Source organism: Haliaeetus albicilla, chromosome 2 (genome assembly GCF_947461875.1).
Source record: "Haliaeetus albicilla chromosome 2, bHalAlb1.1, whole genome shotgun sequence".
Taxonomy (NCBI): domain Eukaryota; kingdom Metazoa; phylum Chordata; class Aves; order Accipitriformes; family Accipitridae; genus Haliaeetus; species Haliaeetus albicilla.
This window is the reverse complement of record NC_091484.1, coordinates 31549390-31562148: the sequence shown is the minus strand read 5'-3', so window position 1 is coordinate 31562148 and position 12759 is coordinate 31549390. Positions and strand designations below refer to the sequence as shown.

General features: G+C 43.2%; 1 protein-coding gene across 4 annotated transcripts in view; it reads left to right on the top strand.

Annotated features, from left to right (window-relative positions):
* Positions 1–231: 231 nt before the first annotated feature.
* RALA (RAS like proto-oncogene A) overlaps positions 232–12759 on the top strand; it is a 31074-nt gene continuing 18546 nt past the window's right edge. The window contains exons 1-2 of one of the 4 annotated variants that reach the window (XR_011321998.1): positions 356–371; positions 10180–10269. The gene's annotated coding sequence lies outside the window, so the exon portion shown is untranslated. Of the gene's footprint in view, positions 372–10179; positions 10270–12229; positions 12251–12759 lie in introns of those variants that run through there. The other 3 variants (XM_069769667.1, XM_009924887.2, XM_069769671.1) reach the window with 3 other exon arrangements.

Here is a 12759-nt window from a genome sequence, read left to right as displayed (position 1 = left end):
CCGCCCGCCCGCCCGCCCAGCGCCGGCGGCCTGGCCTCTGGCCCGCCGCGCGCGCGCTCGCTCCTCTCCCCCCGCCTCCGCCGCGCGCCGCCCGGCGCCTGACTCGGTCACGCGTGCGCGCGGGGAGGGGGGCGGGGCCGCGCCCAGTGACGCTCCTGCCTCTGCGGCGGCCGCCGGCGCGGCGCGGCCCGGCCCCGCCCTCCGCGCCGTGGGCCGCGCGCGGGCGCGCGCGCGCGCCGCCGGCTCTGCGCGCGGAGGCGGCGCCAGGCGGCACCAGGGCTCCCCCCTCGCCCGCCCCGCCCCCCCCTCCCCTCCCCACTCCTCCCCACTCGCTCCTCCAGCGGGCAGCGGAGCTCGCCCCGCCGCCGCAGGTGAGCCGGGGGCAGCGCGGGGGCGACGGGCCGCGCCGCGGGCTGGGCTGGGCCGGGCCGGGCCGGGCCGGGCCGGGGGGAGCCGCCTGGCGCCTGGCCAGCGGGGGCTGGGGAGGGGGAGAGCGCAGGGACCCCTTCCCTCCCGTCCTCTCCCCTTCCCGCCCGCCGCCGGGGGGAAGCGCTCCGGTGCGGGGGGAGCGGGCGGGAGCGGGCTGCCCGCGCCCGCCCGCCGCTCTCCCTCCCCGCCCGGGGCTCGGTGTCGGGGCGCGGCTGCCGCCCCCGGCCGGCGGTTTGTGCCTGCCGGCCTCACCCCGCCGTGTGGGGAGAGGCGGGCGCGGCCGCGGGCGGGGCCCGCAGCCTCCCGCGGGGGCCCGCCGGCCGGCCGCTCCCTGAAGGTTACGGGCGTCGACCTTGGGGGGGCCTCCCGCCTCAGGCCTGCCGCCGGGCGCCGAGGGCAGCGGGGAGGGGGGCGGCGGGGCCGGCGGAGCCGCCGGGGTGGCGGCGCGGCGGGGGTCCGGCCGCCTCCCGCTGCCGCGGGGCGAGGCAGGTGCGGCGTCCCCGGGGCGCGGGGTGACCGCGGCCAACACCCGCACCTGCGGAGGGCGGAGCGCGGCCGCGCCTTCGCCCGAACAAAGGGGCCGCGCCTCGGGGCCGGCGGGGGAGGGAGCCGGGGCTCTCGTCCCCCGGCCCAGCCTGCCCGCGCCGGGCTGGACGGGTCGGCCGCGGCGGCGGCTCCTGCCGTGGCAGCGTGTCAGCCAGCGGCCGGGCGCCGGAGCCGCTGTGCGTGCGTGCGTGTGTCAGTGTGCGCGCGTTGCAGTCCGAGGGTGAGTGAGAGCGGCGTTTCTGTAACGTTTAGTTGCTGCTCGCTTTCGTGTGCTCTCCTTTTCTGGAGTGGTCCAGGTTAAAAGGCGTTGCCGGTAACTACAGCTTGTGCTTCCCTGCAACAAAAGGAAGAAGTACAATGTATGCCTATTGAGTTCCCTAAATAAAAGAGCCTTTCGACGCTCACGCCTTTGGCTAGGTAAATAACTTGGTGTTTACTTTGGGGCTCCTTTAAATGGAAGCGAATAGCTTCAGCTCCTTCCCCTTAGCCTCTTTCAAAATGAAGATGTTAAGTGGGCCATCCCCATCCCAAGAGTCACCTGGAGAGAGGTTTTTGTGTGTGATCTGTGTGCCTGCTTTGTAGCATCACTGAACCGTCCTGCCAAAATGTTTATTTTCAGACTCAAAATGACCCCAATGTTTTGTGTCAAGCTTGCATTTCCAATTCTCCTTGGAGAGGCACTTTGTATTCTGCAGTGAAAACCATTATGCTTCTACGAGTGAAAGGGATACATACCTCTGCTGGCATTTCAGTGTCTGAAGACAGGTTATGGAGAGGTCTGCACAAAAAGCTATCAGTTTTTCTTTGTCTTTTCCAATGAAAGTTAAACTGAAAAGAGAGGAGCTCCTGGGAGAGGGGCTGCATGGACTGGAAGAAGATGTTGGCATTCTATTAATTATCACAATAATAGTGATTATAACTGGATTCTTAATTAAAAATACTCATTCTTCTTTTCAGATGACTTATTTAATAGCACGTACCTCAACATTTCAATTCTGGAAAATTGTGAGCATTCTTAATAGAATGAAGAACAACTATGTGATACGTAAATCTCTGATGTAGCTTTAAACCCTTTAGTCTGTGCTTTTGAGACACTTGTGAAACAGTGTTTCTGGAAGCCTCTGAATGGTAGAAGTTACAGGGATCGCCAGTGCTCATGATGGTTACCCTTTTTTTCTTATCTGTAAAAATGGGAGAATATGACATACTGTTGCACAAAAAGATCAAAAAAAGCCTTCAGTCCACTGCATGAGAGGTCAACTGTGGGCTTAAATAAGCTGTGATATTAAATAGTGAATGCATTCCTTTACTGCTGCAGAATCCTTGATCTCAGTCTTCGCTTTGTCATGTTCTTCTGAATTTGTGGAAGGGAAAAATATAACCATTTTAAGGTGAAGTCAGTATTTTGAGTTGCGTGCACTTTGGCAATCTTGAAATAATGTAATTTTTTTTTTTTTTAGACCTTAAAGAGAGAATCTTTAACTATGAAAGAGAAAGCTAGAATGTCTGCTAGCTGTGAATTTGTTATCTGTCACCTGTGGGCGTGTACTCTTCACATAAATAATCGATAGATATAGTAGGAATAGTAGGCTATTTGGGGAAAAAAAAAATTGGGGTAGCAGGGCAGGGAGAGATGTGGCTGAGGGGATAAGGCAGTGCTGGCTAAAAGCAACTGAGGAAGAATAAAAGACTGTTAAGTAAGTGTTGTTGGAGACCTTGCAGTGGTCCATGTGTCTTCTGTATTCAGACTGACTTTCATAAGAACGGTTGTGTTCTTAACCTCAGTTAAGTCATGCACTGACATCCCTGCATATACTTTTTCTATGGGATTACCCTGAAACAGGTATGTTCTATCTAAGATGAGCTTTTACTCCTGTTAAATTTCAAGTGCATCTGACTTACAAGAAAATAATTCCTGAGGCAAAGGCTGTTGCTGTCTTAGAAACTGATGTATGGCAGTCTCTGTTATCAAAGAATAATGTAGGTACAGTGTCTTGTTACATAAAAAGTTGTTTAGGCAACTGCATTTCAGCTAATTGCCAACAGCATTATTTTCCCTGCAGTTTCACAATTGAAGAACAAATAATTGTATGAGAAAAATGCCGGAACTTTGTGATTAGATTTGTTTGTTTTGACACCCTAGCAAGGGCTATAGGATATAGTGGTCCTGGGAATAAGTTGCTGATCACATGTGTTCTACACAGAGAACTCCCCACACCCTTGAGAGTGCTTACAGCCAGCTTACAGTAAACTTCTAATGGCTCCAAGCTATTGAAATTACTTTGCATCTAAATTGAAATCTATTTTAGGTGAACAAGGTAGTTTGGTAGACTAGTGACAGCATTCTTGTGAACATATTAAAGCCTGTCCACATCACACACACAATTATGGGACAACTGTTTTAAGTCTCCTTCCTACCTTATGAAGAATTCATGTGAGGGACCAAGAAAATAGAACAGTTGGTATAATTACTGTGCATACACTGAACGTTCTACAAAATGTTTTACATTTTATAAATTACTAAGTAGGGAAGAAATGGTTATATGTTATTAGTGTGTTCCAGTACTTAAAATCAGCTCTCAGGGTAGTTCTAAAATGTTATTGGTAAGTCTTACTGTCTGCAGAATCTGAAATTACTTATAGTCCTTGTGGATGTAAAGAACTTAGAGTCACTTTAACTATAGGAAATGTGCCTTGCAGACAGACCAGGGAGTTATTAAATCCTGGTGTGCTTCTTGTCATGTTTTCTTAACTATTGTGACTCGGAGTGAGCACCTACCAACCAAGGATTTGTCAGTGGGCACAGCTGCTTGTTGAATCTCTTTGGTAGATGTGCAACCCACAACCACCAGGTTAGGCTTATACTCCTGAGTCTTAGAAGTGCTATGCAGCAGCAAAAAAATTCTGAAAATCCTACAGAAAAAACAGGACTGGATTGAGGGGTGGGAGCAAGTTGGAAAGAACATAGTGTAGGCTCAGTAACGCTGCCTTAGAATGACCCAATGAGAGAATTAATTGCCTTTGCCTAGAGGGTGGCCTAGTATTTACTACTAGTGTTTTGTTTAGGATTAGTTTTGTGTCTATCAAAATTCCCAGCACCTTTAGGGCAATAGATTGGTAACACTGAAGTGTCTAGGCTACGTGTAGAGGGGAAAAATGGAGAAAGAGGTGTGTAGGAGAGGTTAGACAACATAAAGAGGAGATGTAATGAAAAAGACAGTTACTATAGAGAATTCAAAATAAGCTATGCTGTAATCAGTTTATAATGCTAATATGGAGAGGAGCCAAGAATGCAAAGAAGGTAGTACAAACAAGAGATATAAAGAGAGTTGGTTGCATAGTAACTCTGCAATCGTTATTTTAGCGGAATTGATGATGCTTATTTTGTGATATTGGCTCCTTAATTCAAGCAATTACAATATACATTGAATTCCTACCAGTACAGTTCATTTAATGTATTGTATTTTTCTCTATAACAGTAAGTTTACTACATCATTTGATGCAAGAGTGTAGGAATGTCTGGTGCGGTGGCCCACAAGGTTTCATTAAAAAATGGCATGTAAATACACTGTATGACCAAACAAGTATTCCTGCAAATTATGGAAAATGAGATTTTGCAAAGGAGCTTGGCACCTGTGCTTAGTAGGTAGGTAGCAGGGATCAGCCATGCATTCAGGCCTTGGTACCTGTTTCATTTTACTCTCTGAAATGCTAACATAATACCCTTCTGTGCCACTGTTAGACTTGATCTTTAACTCTGATCCTTGTCTATAGCAGTCTGAGAATGCTTATGTATAACACCCACATATAGGCAGGCAGAAATGTTTCCGTCAACATTAAACAGAGTGCAGTAACCATGGAAGTCTTCCAGATGTGAAACTTCTGTGAAGAGTGTTAAAAGCCAGCTGTGTGTAGTGTAGTCCTTCTCTTTGCTAGTACTCCCATTCAAGCCCATCAGACAGTGCAGAGTAAAGCTCATCTGTCATTTCAGGGCTGTACCAGTGTAGTCCTGTTGGTATAGCTGTGCTGTTTCCTGAAAGGGCTTTTAGTATGGAAGTAGTTAATTCCAGCAGCACTTTCCCTAGTGGGATTTATTTCAGACCTCAAAATAAAAGAAACTATACAGACAGGAGAACAATGTTAATGTGACAGACTTCTGCAGGCATGCTGTGTCAGTCACAAAACCCACCCTTGACTGGTGAGGTCACGCCATGGAAGATGTTTGAGTAGATGGACCCAAGAAGCTCATCCTTAACCATCTGTCACTGTTACCTATGGAGATCAAAGTAAGCAAAATCAGATACTGAATTAAGGTGGTTATTGTGTGGAAGAGCTATTTTGGTATGACACCGCTAAAATTTTTACACACTTAACCACCTAAATCAATTCCACCTTTGTAGTGTAACATGCAAATAAAGCTTCATTCCAGTCCTGAGAACTCTTATATTTTAAGAAATAACTCTCTAAATTGCACACTCTTAACAACTGATTTCTGCAATATCAAAATTTATATTTAACAATATCCAATTTAAGAGTTCATTGCAGTGCTTCAGTGACTGGTCCAGTATGGTCATGACTGGTAGCTCAGTACACCTTATTGCAACTTGAATTCTCTGACTTTTTATATGTTTACCTTTTTGAAGTTGTCACTGATTTGAAAATGAATATGAAATTTGTTTTACGTTGATATAGTTCACATTGTGAAGTCAGTGACGCAGCACTAGTCTGCATGAGTACAATTTGTTAAAGCATCTTTCCTTCATGCTCCAAGTTGTGTATTTTTGTCTGCTGCTGATCAGGCATGATGGCTTTGAGATTCCATTTCATGCATATGCACTGGAAGTAAGGTATAATAAAACAGGAAAACTTAACCTAGAAGGAAAACAGAGCACTCTGGACTCCTCTATACAGTTCAGTATTGTCATTCAGAATTTAAAGAGCAGATGCATTAGGCTAAATATCAGCCTTGCAGGGAAGGACTTGGGAGTATTGGTGGACGAAAAACTGAATATGACCCAGCAATGTGCACTCGCAGCCCAGAAAGCCAGTCGCATTCTGGGATACATCAAAAGAAGCATGACCAGCAGGTCGAGGGAGGTGATTCTGCCCCTCTACTCTGCTCTCATGAGACCCCACCTAGAGTACTGTGTCCAGCTCTGGGGCCCCCAACATAAGGACATGGACCTGCTTGAGTGGGTCCAGAGGAGGGCCATGAAGATGATCAGAGGGCTGGAGCACCTCCCCTATGAAGGCAGGCTGAGAGAGTTGGGGTTGTTCAGCCTGGAGAAGAGAAGGCTCTGGGGAGACCTTATAGCAACCTTCCAGTACTTAAAGGCGGCCTACAGGAAAGATGGGGAGGGACTTTTTACAAGGGCATGTAGTGATAGGACAAGGGGTAATGGCTTTAAACTGAAAGAGGGTAGATTTAGATTAGATGTAAGGAAGGAATTCTTTACTGTGAGGGTAGTGAGGCACTGGACCAGGTTGCTCAGAGAGGCTGTGGATGCCCCATCCCTGGAAGTGTTCAAGGCCAGGTTGGATGGGGCTTTGAGCAACCTGGTCTAGTGGAAGGTGTCCCTGCCCATGGCAGGGGGGTTGGAACTAGGTGGTCTTGAAGGTCCCTTCCAATCCAAACTGTTCTATGATTCTGTGAACTGCTTTCTGCTAAGCAAGTTCACCCTCTAAAATATTATTAATTGGTTGATGTTACAAGGAAGAAAAGATGGCTACATGTAACTTACGTAATGAAATTTGGTGTGGCCTGCAACATGTTGGAGTACCCCGGTAGGAAGGTGCCCACTGACTTGAAATGCATAAAATGCTAGTACTTGATTGTTTTTCCCTGTTTGATGAAGACTGTGATAAGAACAATAATGAAAAATTAAAAGACTATGATAAAGAACAATAAGAAAGCTGCTAGTCTGAATTATTAATTTGGTTTGCATCAGTACTCATTTTGTTTTAGTGGATAGCATAATATAAAGGACTGGTTTGTAGAACAATTAAAAAAAAAAATATGTGCGTTTGTTTTAGAAATATTAAAAAGGGTGAAGTTAACCACATGATTTTTCCAGATGCAGTGTTTGTTCTGGGAAGAACTTGTCTTGGGTGTGGTTGTGTCACAACACTTAAGCAGGAACTGTTGCTGTGTTTTGGACTTGGAGGAGTTAAATTCCAAATCCTAATCCAAGCTATGTCTCAGTCCTCTTTCTTACATCTTGTTTTGATAATATCTTGGATCTTTAGTGAGGATCTCAATTTTTTACCCTTCTGCTACTGCTGCGAGGGGAAAATACTTGCTTTTAACCAATATATATTGCACATCTTTAATGTCTATGTGCTTTGTTGAAGAATCCCATTGCAGGCATTGCCAACTGGTATTTCCTGTGTTCAGAGCAAGGGAGGTTATAATTTGTAGATTGATGGTGTTCTTCAAAAGGCCAGTAGCTGACCCACAAAATATTTTAGGAAAGCCTGTGTGCATACTCCCATGCAACTGGCTCCCTGTCAATCACTAACTTTGGACATGTAGTTATTAGTTTTACTGATGGGCTTACAGTTACACTTAAAGGAAAGATTTTACAGTGCAGCTGGTCACCAAAATGCTAGAATTTCTCAACTCCTCTTTGCCCAAGAGCCAAAGAGTGAGATATGAAATGTTTGGGTTTGGAATCATTCAAAAACCATAGAAGGTCCAGATTTTTATTTTGAGAAACTTCTTTACTGTCCTGTCTCTTTAAAGTTTCTCATTGGATCTTATTGGGAAAGTTGATCTTTTTAGGTAACTTGCATTGGCACATGTTGAACTTTCTAGTAGAAGTGCATCTTTTTCTTAAGATTAAATGAAGGTTAACCTGTATCTGTTGCATTTTCTGTCTTGCAAAGGTTGAGCTTTATAGCTCTTGCAGTCAAAATGGATAGAGGAATGAAGTCTAACAAAAGCATTCTTCTCTGCAAGGTGTATGAGTTAGAACTGAGGCCATGTGTATAACATGCATAGTTTAAGTGAGTTTCTTCAGGCTGGAGTATTCTGAAAAGCATTGCAAAAGCAAATTAGTTCTAGTCATCTTAAGTGTAAATTTGAAGAAAACCATCCATTGCTTGAGGAGCAAAGTTTTATATTGTAATCTTTCTAATAGGTTTTGCTACAATTTTAGGAGGTAAGACTTTTTTACAGATATGGGAAAACATAATTCTGGGAGGAGAAACTGAAGCAGAAACAATCCTGTAGCCAAATACTAGGTTGTTTGGGGTTTTTTTAAATACAAACAGTGAAATACAATGTGATAAAATACTGAAATGCTCATAACTAACCCATAGTTATTCTTGGTTTGACAGTAGTTTGAAGGAGAGATTTTCAGGAACATAATTTCTGTTTCTCAACAGACTAAGATCTTTCATGCTGACCATTATCTGTGAACAATAGGAATGGGTTTTAACAACACTAACTTTTCCAGACTTTATGCAGGACTCTGACTGTGTTTGTATTAAGGTAAAAGAAATAAAGCCCTCAAGTTAAAAAACTGTAAAATTAGTTTCTGACTCTGTGGAGAACTGATGTTATTAGAAGTACTGCAGCTGAATTGGAAACATGCAGGTGACCAGCTGGAAATAAAATGTTTTCCTAAGTCAGCAGCAGTGAAGATTTTGTAGACCAGAGGAAATCCTGTATTACACCATGCGATATTGAAAAGGTATTAGGTCACATACTTCTTGCTGGAATTTAAAAGTTCATGTGTACAGAAAGGAATACAGCTCACACTTGATAGTGTTTAGTGTTGTAACATGTGTAGAATTAAATCAATGAAATGTTGATGAAGATATCAGATTTCACCATAGACAGACTTCTTGGTAGTTCTTCCCTGAGGAGTCTGACCTTTAAAATAAACTGGATTTGGTCTGTGACCACCACTGGAATTGCCTTTAGCTTTTGCATTGCATTTTTGGCTGTAGGAAGAGACACACCTGAGACCCATCTAGTGATGTGCAATAGTGTACCATCCTTAATGGTACTCCTTGCCTTTGGAGTGTGGTTACAAAACTAATTTTTAGGTTGTTTATCAGATGTTTTTGATAGCTGCTTCACTTGATTACCCAGATAGATTACCTGATACCCAAATGAATGTTATTCTTGCTTCTATGTTCAGAAATTGATCCATGATTTTCACATATATTGCTGTATAAAGAACATTTTTTAGGTAGCTTGTTCTGTTAAAACTTAGAACTTACACACTTACGTTCTTGTAAGTCATTTAACAGTTCTGCAATGTTCTGAATTATCGTGTGCATGATGAGGTATAAGAATTAGGAACAAAAAGCATTTTTTAAAAGTTACTACTTTACAATTTGAGAGCATTTAACTTGGAAATACCTTCTGTGGTACTGCAAGAAAAGTCTGATCAGTATTTTAAGCAGGGCAAGGTCAAAATCATGTTGCACTCTCACTTAATGTGGAAATTGATAAATTGACCTGAATATTAATAATTTCATACTAAGTTCATGAACTAAATGCCATCTATGTCTAGCTACTGCATGTTTTATGCCCATAATATGTGAAATAGCCATGAAACTCTACCACGTATCATATGATTGGCAAGCATATATTGAATTAAAAGACAATTAATTGCTGGATTGGGTCTTTTAGGTCTACTAGATTGACTCCACCAGTTTTTCAAATCATAGATCTAATAGTTTTAGAACAAACAGCATCTAAAAATGGGGACAGATCAGACTAAACAGTGTTTCAACTTCATGAATGCTGTATTACCATGCAACATCAGGTCTATAACTACTTGTGTCCTTGAATCACCTACTCAAAAGGTTAATTACAAGTCTTTGTGTGTTTGCAAATCAGTCTCATTCAGTGAGTTGTGCATATGAAATCCTCTTCCCCTGAATAAAACAGAAAAATGATTAGGATTTTAGGAGGAGCAATTTGCTCTGCATAGAATGTAAACAGGAGGAGAAGTTACTGGAACAAAATATGGCTACAAAAGTAATGCTCTTGCAATACTACTACAAGAGTACTTACGCATTTGTAATTGGGTGGTAAAACAGATGGCAAAGTCATAAAATGAAAGAAGTCACTTAGTTTGCCAAGTCAGATTTCACTAATGAAATTTATTTGCTACAGCTGGATGAATCCTTAGAGGAATAAAAGTATTTTTTTGAAACGCAAAATCCAACATGCTCCTATTTTATTAGGTTCCATTTGGCTGGTGTATTGATGCAGTCTACCTGTGGGGAGAGAGAACGCTTGCCTGTATTTGTGAAGAGGAGATGGAGAATTTGGTGGTACCTGCTTCTTGATGTCTCTTGCTTAATGACCTGTGTTCGGTCCTGTGTGTTTGCACCATTTGTGCTGCAGCCTTTGATAAAAATGTGCTTGCACCTGCTGGAGCACTTGTTCCCTGCATCCTTCATTGCCAGCAGCCAATTAATAAAATGTGAAGGATAATGTATTTTGGTATTCCTACTCTGCTTTTGTTGAAACTTCATACAGCTAGGCACTAACCACACGGAAGAAGGCAGTGCCTGCCACGAAAACGCTTTATTTGAAAGCTTAAACTTTTTCTATGTCAAGAATTTCATAGGAGCGTTATTCAAACAAGGCTCCTGTGTTCATTCTGTCTGTGCTAATACCTTGAAAGAATTTAAGGGTGTTCATGTGAGTTTTCACCGTAATACTATATGACTGGCTAATGAGGCAAAGTAAGTTCTTTTGAGCAGGATCAACTCCCTGACCTATCAGCATTGGAACTTGTCTCACTGTGAAGTGAGATGCCCGCAACACAAGGCGGCTGCTTCTACCAGCCGGAACCCTAACCTATAGAAGGGATGTGGATGGCATCCCTTCTGTTTATTCCATAACAGTGTTGAGTGCAGCCTGCGTGAGCCTAGTGGAAGCTTGTTTTTGCTTTGCAGATACCATTTGTTTCTAGATCTCTCTGTCTTGTGTTTACTTTCCTGCCTATAGAGCAGTGAAACTATTTGGGTGGAGTTTTGGGTTTGGTGAGTGTGAATCTTAAGTCATCCTTTCTGGCTGTAATAATAACCATATGGATATTTGCTTTTCCTAGAAAATACACATCTGATATTCTGAACTTCTACCTAAAGGAAGAGTATAGGGTTGTTAATAAATGAGATACTTGTTTTAGAGGAAACCTGATTTATGGACTTGTTCTGCCAAACCTTATTTTTCAAGTATGTCTTTTGGAAGCCTTTTTCAGACTTTGTTTAAAGAATTTACTTCATCAAGCCAATTCAAAATGCTTACATTTAAATATTCCTTAAATTTCTTCAGTGAATGTTGAAGTCTAAGTGTACAGGGGCAAAAAGGACACAGTGATGTGACTGAGATTTCTTTTGAAGCATGGTTGACAAAAACCCTGGGTTTATGATACTGAATATGCTGTGAGCAACTTTTTGAATACAGAGCTCTTGAATTGCTTTTAAAAGTGAGCTGCTGAGGCTCACGCTGCAAGCTCTGGCATATTGCCTTCAAGGGAACTCCATTTTTGTTGCTTTCCAGAATAGCTGGAAGCGGCAGCTCTGTGCAAGTGTGAGTGACGCCTGACTTACCAGTCAAAAGTTAGCTTCCAAATGTGCTTTCTTGCACTTGAAACACAGGGTGAAAATGGCTGTAGCGAGTATGTCTTAGGTGACACTAGCTCAAATGTGTCCTTGAAGTGCTTCCCTCAGTTGAACAGCACTAACTTAAGACACTGAGATGTTCATCCTTGTCGGCTATGCGTTGCCTCTTACATTTTATGAAGGGAGAAAAAAGTGTCTTTGTTCTATATCAAATGCTGAATAAAATTCAGTAGTAGCAGCTGCTTTACATAGCAGCTCCCATGAATGTGATTTGACTTTTGTCAGGAGCCTTGATTATGGGTATTTGGTATGGGAGCCTTTTCTGCAGATGTCCCCCTCTTCTGTTTAAGCCCTTCATTCCTCCTTAGATTCGCTTATGCTAGAAAATTGGCTGTAGTACCATCGTACCTGCTTGTCTGTCTTGCCTCTGAATCCATGCAAGTCTCTAGTGTGGGTAGTTTTGACAGGCTAGTGACATGTAATTAATTGTTCATTCTTCTACCATGACTGCCATTACTGTTAATTCTCTCCTCATGGTATATAAGGTTAAATCAATACAAAATGAGTGTCTTCTGTTAACATTCTAGATTAGACCTCCATGTTTAGAAATTTAATCTAAGAGAAGACATGACTCTTGCACTTTGTGTTAGGGCAACACTTCAACACTGTCAACCTCAGAAAGCTAAGTTCCCTCAGTGATTAGAACAGACTGTGATAGGGCACCAGCCACGTAGTGAACTTGAGGAAACAGAAACACTATTCTAGACTGTCATGTAAATATGTATATTACCAAAATTACTTCACAGTGTAACTTTAGTCAAACTATGAAAACAAGCTAGCTGCTTGTGTTAACCTAGGTGCTGTGCTTGAGTTTGCTGCTTTTCCCACTGATCTCTGGATCAGTCCAGATAAACCATTGCAAGTGTCTAGAATTCTTCCAAATGTCCTGTAACAGTCATCATGTAACTTATAAAAAGGGAGGAATCTTCAACAGGTGCTAAATTATGGTTGAGGAACTTTGACACTTGTGTTGTTTTTCCACAGTGTTTATAGACTAGAGGTGCTGCAGTTCAGCTTTCCCTATGGTCAGCTCGATATTTTTCTGGTTGGTCTTTAGTGCCAGCAAGCTTGTTTAGGTAGCTAATCTGTCCAAAAACCAGTATAGGTTAATTTTTGGCTAGAGCAACTTCC